This window comes from Aythya fuligula, chromosome 5, assembly GCF_009819795.1.
Source record: "Aythya fuligula isolate bAytFul2 chromosome 5, bAytFul2.pri, whole genome shotgun sequence".
NCBI lineage: Eukaryota > Metazoa > Chordata > Aves > Anseriformes > Anatidae > Aythya > Aythya fuligula.
This window is the reverse complement of record NC_045563.1, coordinates 44,330,926-44,343,141: the sequence shown is the minus strand read 5'-3', so window position 1 is coordinate 44,343,141 and position 12,216 is coordinate 44,330,926.

Sequence of the window (12,216 nt, the reverse complement as noted above, 5' to 3'; positions counted from 1 at the left end):
TTTTCAAGTTTTTGACAAGGAAACTGAATAGACAAATAACACAGATGACTGCATCCAGGGTTATTTTTTCTTAATCCCTAAGAAGAACAAGGCACAAAAACATGTTTTTATGAAGAAGAGTCGACGCTACATAAGAATCTGGAGAAACAGCCTTTTGGCCTTGAGACTGGCAGAGCAGACGAGAACTAAAGAAGTAAGTGAAGGACTAATGAGGACTAAAGAAATAAGTGTGGGCAGTAAAAAAAAAAAAAAAAAAAAATTTAAAAGATCCTGGAAAGCAAATCAGAAGAAACTGGTCTATTATTGAGGATCACAAAAGCAGATGTCCTCTGTAAAGCAGGCACACAGTGAAGCAATAATCCTGAATGGAACATGGTAACTGAAATGCTGTCCAGGCAAACAGGAAAAGATAGTGTTTGACAGCCTTCTTCATTAATGACATGCTAGATGTAAAAGAAAGAAGAAAGCGAGGCTGCGGTATAGGTCCAGAGGCGAACAGACAGCACTGAAATTTCTTCAAAACATAATTGCCATATTCAAAACATAATTTGTCTCATACAAATTTTGACAACAATTTTAAAACAAATTGTACTAACACCACTAAGGACTTGTTTATCACAGGATGACACAGTTATTTTTACGGACTCTATAACCAAATCGTCACCCTCTTTCAGTAAGGGAAAAGAAAAGAGACTGGCCAAATAAAATGATTTTGAGTTGAACAAGCATGAGTTTATTAAAAAAATTGCATATAAGTAAAAATATCGAACGTCTAGTGTTTAAAATTTCCATTTCTACAGGGCACACATGGGAGGTAGTTAAACCTATTGGACAAGGAACTTTGTAGACATAAATAAAGGTGACACTAGGAATTTTTCTACATCAAAGATGGGCATGGTTCCCATATGCTGTATATGCATCAAGGAAAAAAAAATCTCTGATGGGATTAAGCATACCAGACCCAGCTACATAAACAGCAACAGGGAAGGAAAGGGAGGCCTGGGGAAAACAAAGGCCAGGCTGTCAGTCTCCAGTATCTTGTCAGTATAGCTCAGAGAGCAAAATTGACAGGAACCTTGCCAGCAAGTAATCTGGAGGCAAACATTCATTTCCAGAGAGCTTCAAACTGGAGTTTGTCTGGAAAGCTCCTCCCAGTGAGAGTTTTCATGGGATGGAATTTCCTTTTCTGGCCTGCTCTGTTTCTGTCTTTAGTCCTGAATCCAAATTGTTATTCAGCCCCTCTGCCACATTCTCCAGTTTTATGTATGTATTCATAATAAGGCTTAACTTCCCATCAGGCTTTTTTTTTTTTTTTTTTTTTTTTTTTTTTTTTTAATAAAGACCTGTTGGTTATTTAAACATCTCATTCATTAACAGTCAGCGCTAGCTGAAGCAGATACCCTTTCCTTTGGTTAAGATAACTCTGTTTCTGTGTTTTGTTTTTCTCTAAAGAGAAGAAGAGGGAGATATTTGCTCATCTCTTCCTCGTTTTCTCTTTCTGGCAGCTATGGGCTATTTATCTTTTTGTGCTATGGACAGTCTGCTTTAATGGACCTTGGAAAGTGGAGCTCTGACCAAAGAGTACTTCTTACTTTGAAGTGAATAATACAGTATTTGAATTTTGGAGAGTTCTGGCATCAATATCACATTACACACTGGGTCTAGGAAAGCAGACAAATAAATGAGGACTGGTTACATCCTATTTGTTAGAATGATCTCTCTGTGTATTTGGCAGTAAGAATGAAGGATGTCTGCCTGGCACCCAAAATGAAGTGGAGTTGATTCTCAGATGACTTCCAGTACATGGCCAGTGATGACTTTCTAATTCCCCTCAGCTGCACCTCTGGGTGGGGGAAGACAATGTCTACTCATGCAAAGGAAAATGCCTTTCTTTATTTATTGATTTCTGAGGATTGTACAGGCATAGTCCAAGACTGCTGACAAACAGGTAAGGACAATGAATAATTGGTATGATACTAAACATTAAACAACTTATCCTATTTAAAAAAAAAAAAAAAAAGCTATCCTTTCTCTTATGGCATACCATTTCATTCTATCTTTTCTGTATCCTAACTGATCTGTCTAAATAAATACTAGCCTTGGCTAGCTAGAATTAATGAGTACTTTAAGAGCTCATGTATATTTCAAAATTTGTAATAAATTTAAACTGATACTCTAGTTCACATTGAGAAGGCGGAGAATTCAGTTCTGGCATCTCTTTAAAAACAGGAAAAAAAAAGAAAAAAAAATATGAGCAAAAAAAACAGAGGATGGTACTTCAATATGAAGACAAAATTAAAGAGTCATGCAAGGATATAATGAAATCATACACGTACAGAAGATAAGAGAATGCTCTTTGTTTAACAGAGGCAAGCAGAAACTTTCTCTCAATTTTGCTCTTTTTTTGATCTGTTACTGCTAGAAAGTATTATATGTACTCACAGTCATGAGATAAATAATACCAATCTTTCAGACATCTGTTGCAATCTTGTGATATAACAAGTTGTAAAACACAGCTACAAGAATGCAGGAAATATTAATCCTCATGTTTCAGAATAACCACTTCCAGGGGTCTAGAAGGTCAAGACGACATTTCCTGCATAGTGCAGGATTGTTCCATTGATTAGTTCAGAGATTTCCACCTTAAAAAGCCTTTGTAAAACCAGAAAACAGACAATGGAATGACTAACTACCCTCTTGCAGTAAAGAAACTCTTGATTTACCTCCTGAAAATTTGAAACATCAGATTTCTCAGAAATACAGTTTGGCATTTTTTGTTTTTTCATTTTTTACTGTTGCAAATCGATGTTGGTAAGACTCTTAAATAGTGCTGTCTGGTTCAGAACAAATTAATTCAAAGATTCATTAATTCAGTGTAATAAATTTAAAGGCTTTAAAAATAGAACGGTATAAAAAGATGGAAAATATTGTGGCTGAGGCAGAGATTCCATGTGTGAATTATATGTCTACCAGAAAAAAGAAGTGAATGAAAGGGGGGTGTTGAGACAGCCCCAAAAGAACAAGAATTTACAAAATGTTGCATATGTTCAGCAAGGGAGAGGTGAAATTAGACTGCCACACCGAGCAGGGGGCAAAAAGAAGAACCAAGCAAAACATGAAGGCAAAAAAGTGCCAAGCTCCATACTGTGGAAACAGAAGAGAAAGAAGAAATAAGTGAGAAATAAGAAATAAGTCTTGCAAATCCAAGAGATAAGGACAGCAGTAGGAACATTTGAGTTCTTTTTCTATCTCCTTGAATTATCATGTGTCCCATTCATGTAAACATCACAGGCCTCTGTGAAAACTTGTGCAGGATAAGGTAACTCGTACAACATGGAGCGAGGAGACTTTGCTGATTAGCATTTCTAACTGACTTAGGAAGCTCAGCTGCAACATCCTGTTCAGAAACGCAGAAATCTTATCTGTATTCTGATGGGATGAACAGACACTGTACGGATGATGTTGAGAATAAAAATTCAGGGAAGGGTGAGACAGCCTTACAGCTTGTGTTTTCTGGAGAGCAGGGACAGGTTACAAAAGGCTGGCAGGTTATACAAGGTATGGGAGCTTTCAAGAAGAAAGCTGCTTTTATGGATTGATCACAGCATTTTTTTCTGGCCAAATCAGAGGTGATCATTAAGTTTCATGGGCTCTGGTTTTGTATTTTTCAGTGTTTAAGTTTTTAAAACCCTTCAATGGCAATATAAGATGCAGCTGAATTTGATCACCACAAATCAGATTTGGGATCAGGAAAGTCAGTCATCCGTATTAACTAGTCATCCTACCAAATTTCCCAGTATCATCACAGCAGATGCTGTGAGCAACGTTATCCCAACATTATTCTTCCTAAGCAATTTTTCTGCAAAAATCTTGTTGACTTCAATGGATAAGTCAATTGTATTCTCATCTCTGGCAGGAGACCTGATTGCAATGTTTATTATAGGCAGAAATTGTTCCCCTGCTTTTACCCACTAACATTACCCGTCAACCAAAGATTTTTCTCTGAGATCACTTTCTTTTGCTGGCAATACTACTCAATGCTTACATCAGGAAGAGGTGCTTGGGAGCACCTGTGTTATGCTGCAGAACAGTTCAGATAAGAAGGAATAAAAAAGGGGTGAAAAATGAACAGTTCCTATAATAGTGCTCCCTTCTGGAAACAAACCTCTTCCCAGCCTTGTCCCAGATGTGCCACCAGTCTTGCAAGTAAAGCAGCAGTAGGATGCAGGATGGATTGTTTTGAGATCATTTTCTAAACCTTTTCCAGGAAAGAGAGAAATATTGGAACATTTCACCTACTGCAAATTCTTTCTAAAATATCTTGCCAACTTTTCTGCCTTTGAATGCGTGTGTGTGTGTGAAAGAGGATTCACCAGTTTCCTCTGAAACTCACCTAATTCATTCCCCTGTATGTGACGATTTAAGCTTCACATTTCAATTGTAAGTGGGAGATAAAATGTGGTAGCAATGAAGTAAGAGTGGTACCACCAGATCTGGATGGAATCAAAATAAGTTTTACAGCTGGAGTAAAAGATAGGGGACAATGGTGGTCAAGTTTCCTACTGAACTATATGCTCCTGCATCACTCTGTACCCAACCTCTCTGCAAGGCCACAGCTCAGTTACCGGAAGGATTCCTTTCCCTCTTGACATAAAAGGCAAATGGAAGAGAAAATACAGTTAGATGGCAAGTGAAATAGGGAGGATAACATGAAAGTAAAGAAGTTACTCACCACCATGATTTTTATTTTGCTTTCACATACTAATTTCTGAAGAGGTTAAAATACACAATCACATTTCTTTTACTAAGTTTCAATTGTCTGCTGCAGCAATTGCATACTGCAAATCTAAAAAATAGCAAATTCACCTTTGACAAATAATCTAATCAAGACTCATCCTCCGACAAAGACACGTTTAAGTAAGAGGCAGGGCCTGATTTCAACAGGCCACTCAGGAACCTAGGCCTGACCTCAGGCTGTAATCTTGCAAACAAAAACCTTTTTGAAGGGCAAGGATTGCAGGTTCAGAGGACACATGAGGTGACAACTACATCTTCCTTATCATCTCCTTGAGCTCACTCCCATTACCATCTACAGTCCAAAAACCCTGGAAGCACCAAGTGCCAAAGGCTTCGCCTGGATGGATGGCCAGAGGGAGGGAATCCATGGATGGCTTATCTGCAGCAAAGGAGCCCACCCGTGCACGCCTTCCCAGATTCACACCTTTGTGAACGCCTTGCTCTTCTACGCCCTCTCCAGCCACACAGCTGAAGAGTAGGGCAGAGAGAAAAGCAAAACTCCAGGAAGGAGCCTGAGAGAAGCTGCAATTAAAACAGGCCTGGCCAAATGCCAGCCCTGAATACCTCCAGATACAATAGGTCCTAAACCTAAATTAGGCCAACTGCCAGGCTTGGGGATGCATGCAGAACCATAATCTCCCAAGAACAGACAGAGGCAGCAAAGTGCAATTAAGTGTTCTCAGTTCACCAGTCAGTCAGAGCAATCCTCAGGCACAGCAACACTTGCCAAACATTTTCTGCACACAACATGAATGACAAAAAATAAAAGATTTGATTCAAGTCCTATTGCTTCGGAGAAAAAGAAGGAGAAAATCTGAGATCTGGGAAGGGAAATACTAAAACATGCATATGGATAGAGCTAGGAAAAAAAAAAAAAAAAAAAAAAACAACACAAAAATGGAATTTTAAAACTCCCCCCCCACCTCCCCCGTGGACACATAACTACATATGAACGGCACCGATTTACCTTTTGGTAATGAGGACAGTTGCAAAAATTTTGGCTAAGAGGCAATGTGAAACAAATTGAATAAGAAAACCACCCAGCAATATACTTTGGCTACAATTTATGTTTGTTGGATTCTCAGCTTGTACAAGACAGACTTCCAGTAATCCCCCCTTTGACACTACCACCATGCTCCAACTTATTCTCCTCATTAGGCTCAGTTATTTGCCATCTGTCTGTGCAAAAAAAGCCAGTCTGAATATTATTTCTTCATCATAATGTGGAAGCAATAATGAAACACATTACATGAGAAGCAAGCTGGAATGAGGATACTCCTCAGTCCGAAGGACAAGAGCTGGAAGCAGTGCTAGGGCTGCTGGAGTCCAAGTCCTGCCACAGCCCTGTGCCAGGAGCCAAGTGCAGGAGCTGCCAGAGAGGGAAAGGATTAAATCACAGCCAGCTCTGGTTGGGGTCAAGAGTTGGAGGAAAAGAGAGTTTTAGTTATGAATAATGCCACTGCAAAGAAAACAAACCCTGCAAACATACACACAGGCAACAAGCAAAGCCAGTCTGGGTAAAAAGGGAGATACTGCAGGGTAGGGCTTTTGGTCTGCTTCATGTTAAGCAGAGCCAAGATGCTGTCTCAGGTTTGGAATAACAGGATTTAACATTCTCCCTCTACCTCATTGCCCTTTCCAAAGCAGAAAAAATGGCCAGGATGGATTAAGAGCAAAAGTCGTGGCTTACCAGGGCACCCACAGGAGCAGCGGTGGAGATGTGCAAGAGTTGTGGCTGTTGGGGCATTTGGAAGATGGCTGCAGCCCCATAAGGGGCCAGCACAGGTCAGCACAGAGCTGTGCTGCCCTCCGTCTGGGCTCAGAGTTGGAAAGAGCCAGCACAGAGAGAGCCACCTGCACCCACTGGCACCTCGGCTGGCTGCCAGCATCATGGGGCCACCACAGTGGTCTTTGGTACTGATAGTCTTTTTGTTTTCTTCTGTACACAATTATTTTCATGGAGACCTCATAAATGAACCTGAGGATGTGGAATCTCACCACGTAATAGCTGAAAATTTAATCATTATGCAAAGCTGTTGAGCTACCAATCACTAAGACTCTTAGGAAGTCAGAGATAGCAAGAGAAAGCAAGAAATACCTGAAGACTTCTTTGTACCCTTTCTCCCATCCTGCTGAAGAGAGAATCACAAGGTATTCATTATCTGTTTTCTTTTTTTTTTTTTTTTTTTTTTTTTTCCTTTTCTGATTGACAGGAGTGAAGAAAGTCTCCCAAAGGAGCACATAAATAATTTAAATGGCACACACAGTGGTTGCTAGTACCCAGCAAAATTCATCCCGGCTGTAATTCTGCTTGGTTCTATAGCACTCCTCCTCCAAAGCAGATAAACTAAATACATACGAGAGAATAAAGAAATAATACAAAATGCCAGCAACCCTCTCTAGGAGGGGTTACTATTTTTCTTGATATAGGATTAAAATCTAAACTGTATTTTCAGGAAGGTTATAAGGAAATTATGCAATGAAGTGCCTTGGGATCTTTGGATGGAAATCACTGCGTATATTCAAAGTCATTGTTAACTAACATAACTTGCATACCATTACTTTGAACACAGCCAATCCAAAATATATGTAAAAGACATTATGGGAGTATTTCAAATCAGGGCACCAATCCAGAGCATATTAAAGTGTATGAGCTGCCTTCCTGTCTCTAGAGTTTTTAATATGATGAATGCTTGAACTCCTGTTAGCCTTGTTACAAGAGTTATGATATAGTGACTGTTCATCTGAGCACCAACAGTCCATTGTAAACCAAAGTAAAATGGATAAGACACTTCAGTGAAAGCCAAGACTTGTGTTTCTTTTTTTTTCTTTTTTTTTTTTTTTGTCATTTTTTTCTTTTTTTACAAAAACATTTTATTTGAAGTTTTCATTTCACCACTGCAAACAAGTTAAAAAGATCTTTGCCTCACCTACTGTTGTAGATGTAGAAGACTAAATTATTCAGAATGGCATGGTTTTTGAATCATTAGGAATTTAAGCAATTTAAGCCATTCTTTTTCCTGCAAACATTCTAGACAACTAAATAGAGATTACACTGCTACAGAAGCTGAAATTTCTTCACTTTAAGGAAAACTTGGTTTGCTATTGAAGCCCAAGGAAAACTTAAGTTATTTATTTTTGCCTTTGAACATCATTCCAGCTACTATCTGAAATAAGCCTGTGTTGGGGGAAGAAAGAATATATACAGCTTTGTCTATCAAAGTCAAGGCACAAAGCACAAACATCATTAAACTTTTCAGAACCTTTGTCAGAGGTAGATATGTTCTCTCTGAGGGGAAAACCAAAACAAAAATGAAAAACTACTACTGCTTAAATTTCTTCTATGGGATTTTATCTTTTAAATCTTTTAAAGCTCCCTCCTAATCCACAACTATATAGGCATTCCAAACAACAAAACTCAAGGACTAAATGTTTTGTGGCTTATTTTACAGATGGAATCATTTATTTAACATCCAAATCACTTTTGATATTAAGTGGTTTTTTTTTTTGTTTGTTTGTTTTTTGGTATGGTTTCTTAGCACTATCGTAGGTGTCAAGAAACAGATTTTTTTTTTTTTTCAATGAAAAAATACTGCAGCCCATAACATAGCCCATTGCTGTGTGTCTTATGAAGCAAGATTTAAATGTTCCTGAACTTGAATTAGCTGTGCATACAGAAATTAATGGGGCAGTCTATAGCCGTGTAATCTATAGAAGAGGAAAATCATCTTTCAGAAAATACTGAAAAATGAAGCTGCTTCTCAACCAGCTTCTGCTAATGGTCCTGTTTCCTGAGGCTATTTGGGAGAAGAGCATTCTTCTCACTCTGATACACCCACACCACTCTGTTAACTCCATTAGAGAGTTCTTTGCTTGATTCCGTGGTTCAGTGAAACCTTACCTAGGTCTTGATGATTGCATTATTATTTTTGTCAAGCATAGTGCCTCAATATTTGCTTGGCTTGGTCTATCATTGCTCAAGCTCTTCATGCAGATGTGTGTGTGTGTGTGTGTTTAAAATACAAGGGATCAAAGGAGCGACATTCACCTTCTACAAACGGAGTGATGCAACTGAACATGGACCTGGTGTGTGCATATGGTAGAAGCTTAAAGTTATCTACCAAACACTGTAAAAAGTTAAATCTAGCACAGATAGAAATGACCAAGTACTTCAGTGGGAATTTTAACACACCAAATGCTGAGGAATTTGCTCCCTTTGAAAATCTTATAAAACAAATAGTAGATGAAACAGAAGTGATTTTTACAGGATTCATAGAACCTGCTTTACAAGTATAAAGAACACGGACTATTTATCTGCATGTGAATGTAATTAAAATTCAAAGCATTAACATGAATAGTAAGAATAACAAGAACTTTAATAAGTCCCCATGGAGCACAGGCTAAGCTGGTTTGTTTGACTAAACTTCCTTTCATAAATATAGCTGCAGTGGAATTGTGCACAGAAGAACAATAAAGCAGAGTAATTACCCAAAAAAGAGAACCACATAAAGGTGAACAAAGCAAAAAAAGTATGAATAAAGGTAAAGCCAATGTACCAAATATAAATGAGAAGTAAAGACGGCTGTATCAGCATGCAGCGAGAAAAGCAGTTACCCAAGCACTGCTGTCTCTCAGCCTCTACCTTTATCTCCTGCTTTGTACCTGTTTCATGTCACAGAACCAAGACAAAAGCAATAAAATAACTTTTGAAGAAATATAAAATACATACCCCAATGTTGTACCGACATGTCAGCATGTACAAACTGCTTTTTCCAGATGACAACTGAACAGACAGTAAAAAGAAGTTTCCCTGCATTCCACCTCTCCTAGTGCTGTGAACAGACCAGAACAGGCTGCTTGTTAGACAATAGGTTTGCATCAAAGCACCCAGTCCTCTCTAAGAGGAACATCTTTTAACAATCTTTTAAGTCTTTTAACCAACAGTTTTCCAAACGTGCTCCAAGAACAAAAAAGAAGTCAGTCACTGCAATTGCTGCTTTAACAGAAGGATTTGATTAACCATCCAGAACGTATTACCTTGGGACGAGACAGGCTTACATCTCTCCATCTCCACTGCATGGATTTTCAAACCGTTTGTGAAACAGCTCCCAAAGGGCTGTATTACAACACGGTTTTAAGGCACATGGAAATGAGTGATAGTTCTCTGTAAAATGCTATGTTTTAGCCTAAAGCATAAGCCCCTGAATCATAAACAACTCCGACATGCGGATGGGGCAGGGCAGGAAACTTGGAGAAGTTACTGTGAAAGCTTTCCCATGTAAGTCTTTCCAGCTTATTTTCAGAGGCCTGAAGTAAATCAGGTTAGATCCACAGCTGGATTTTGGAGCACCAATTTTTAGTCCAGTACAATGCACAGCCTTTAACTGGCATTCAGACATCCTGTATATTGTGTGGGGGAAAATGATAAATTAAAGGTGCATCTACAAAATCCACAACATTGGTAGAAGAGATATGGACTAAACCAAGTGATTGTATTTACCTGGTCTTGAGCCTGTTCCTGGAATTTGGAGTCTCCAACAACCATTGTTCGTGAAACATAACCAAGAGGTCATGTGGTGGTTTTTCACTTTCATCTTATAGTTAATTGGTTGCAACATTCATTTAAGACACAGAAGAGTTGTGTCCAGATCCAGTCTCCTTTTGAGATGTTTTGAACTTTTGTGTCCTACCTCCAGTGATGGTGTGGGTTGCTTTAATCCCTCTGGTCAAAACTAAGCTTTGAATCTTTGTGTCGATTGATATTTATGTGCATAACACTCTAGAGCAGGGACAGAAAGAAAGAGTGGCAGTGACTTGGTATTTTTTTAATGTTAAATATTTTAACACATTGGAAGTCAAAACATTCAAATCTTTTCAACATATAGTAATATGTGTATGCATAGACACCAAACAGCAGTAGCAATGTCTGCACCAACAAAAACAAAACTCAGTATTAATATCAATTATCCCTGGTGAATTGCACTTAGGCAACACTGGAAATCTTCTAAATGGAAATAATGTGCTAAGACACATCAGTTTATTTTCTTTATAAACAGCTTTTTACAATATTTACTGTCATCAGCCTGTCTCCTTACACTTCTGAATCGCAGCAGGTTCCTGCAATGTAAGAACCTTAAGAATAATAAAACAAATAGCTTTCCTATTCAAGAGATTAGCCTCTAGCACACACAACCATTACTCTCGCCATAATACGATTCATGACTAGTTAAAAGAGATGTAATGTACAGAGTAGCCTGTCCATCATGCAGGCCTGATGCATTAAGTCTTTATATTCCCATGCCTATGTATTTGCTGGGCACTAAGGTTCAACAGTAAACTTAAATGTATGTCTCACAGCACTTTTTTTTTTTTTTTTTTCTAGAGAAAAAAGCTCTTTCCAAAGGCTAGCTCATGGTGAAGATTATTATTTTTATGTATTCTATTAAACAGGGATAGTCAGTGTTTACAACAGAGTCATTACTCAACACAGCGTACAAAAGAGCCAGAGATATTTTAGTGAAGCATTTGCCTCGGTTGCATTGCTGACAGAATAAAGAAACAGTAGCAATGGCAGCTTAACATTTGTTTTCATAAAGATAATAATTTAACGTGGCAGTAGTAAGTCTCCCACAATATGTGTCAGCCACTGATAGAAGAGAAGCTGCTTTCTTCACAACGCAGGCAAGGAACTCTAGGCACAGTAAGGACACCCAGAGATAACAGCAAACAGAGGAATATACATGAATTCTGTTTTATGTCCCAGCTCCTACACATGCTTATTTTCTGACCATGAACAGACTCAAGGAAAGATATTTTTTTTAGTTGACAAAGAAGAGGAACTAATTTAGAGATATGTCTCCTTACAGTCAAAAAATGAACTCTCAGCTTGAGTCATACGTGCACATCTAAGACACACAACAGGGCAAAACTTGGGAGAGGATAAATCTGGATGACGTCTTGTGCATAGTTTCAGGAAAAGAGTAAGAAATGATACCACGCCGAGAACGCTATGAACAGTGCTGTCTACTTTCAGAGATAATGCTTTGCCTACTTATGTTAATGGAAAAAAAATATTTTAATGTGAGCAAGGCTATTACCCATCCTTCCATAAAACTGAATGAATTAACTAAATTCTAGACAGTCTAGAGTAGCTAAACAGAACCTCACAAAAACTGAAGTCTCATTAAAAATGAAATGTAACCAAAGAAATATAAGACTCAAAAAATGAGCCCCCCACCAAAATGATTCATAAATTTCCATCTAATCCAGTGTTTTATTGGGTTTGGTGGTGGTGGAAGGGGAAAAAACAGGGCTCTGTAGCGTAGGCTGCACAGAAATTGGCCGCAGTGGGAGACAGAATTGATCAATAACAAATCTGAGATGATGCCACGTGTAACTTTCTTCTGTGCAAATGATCAT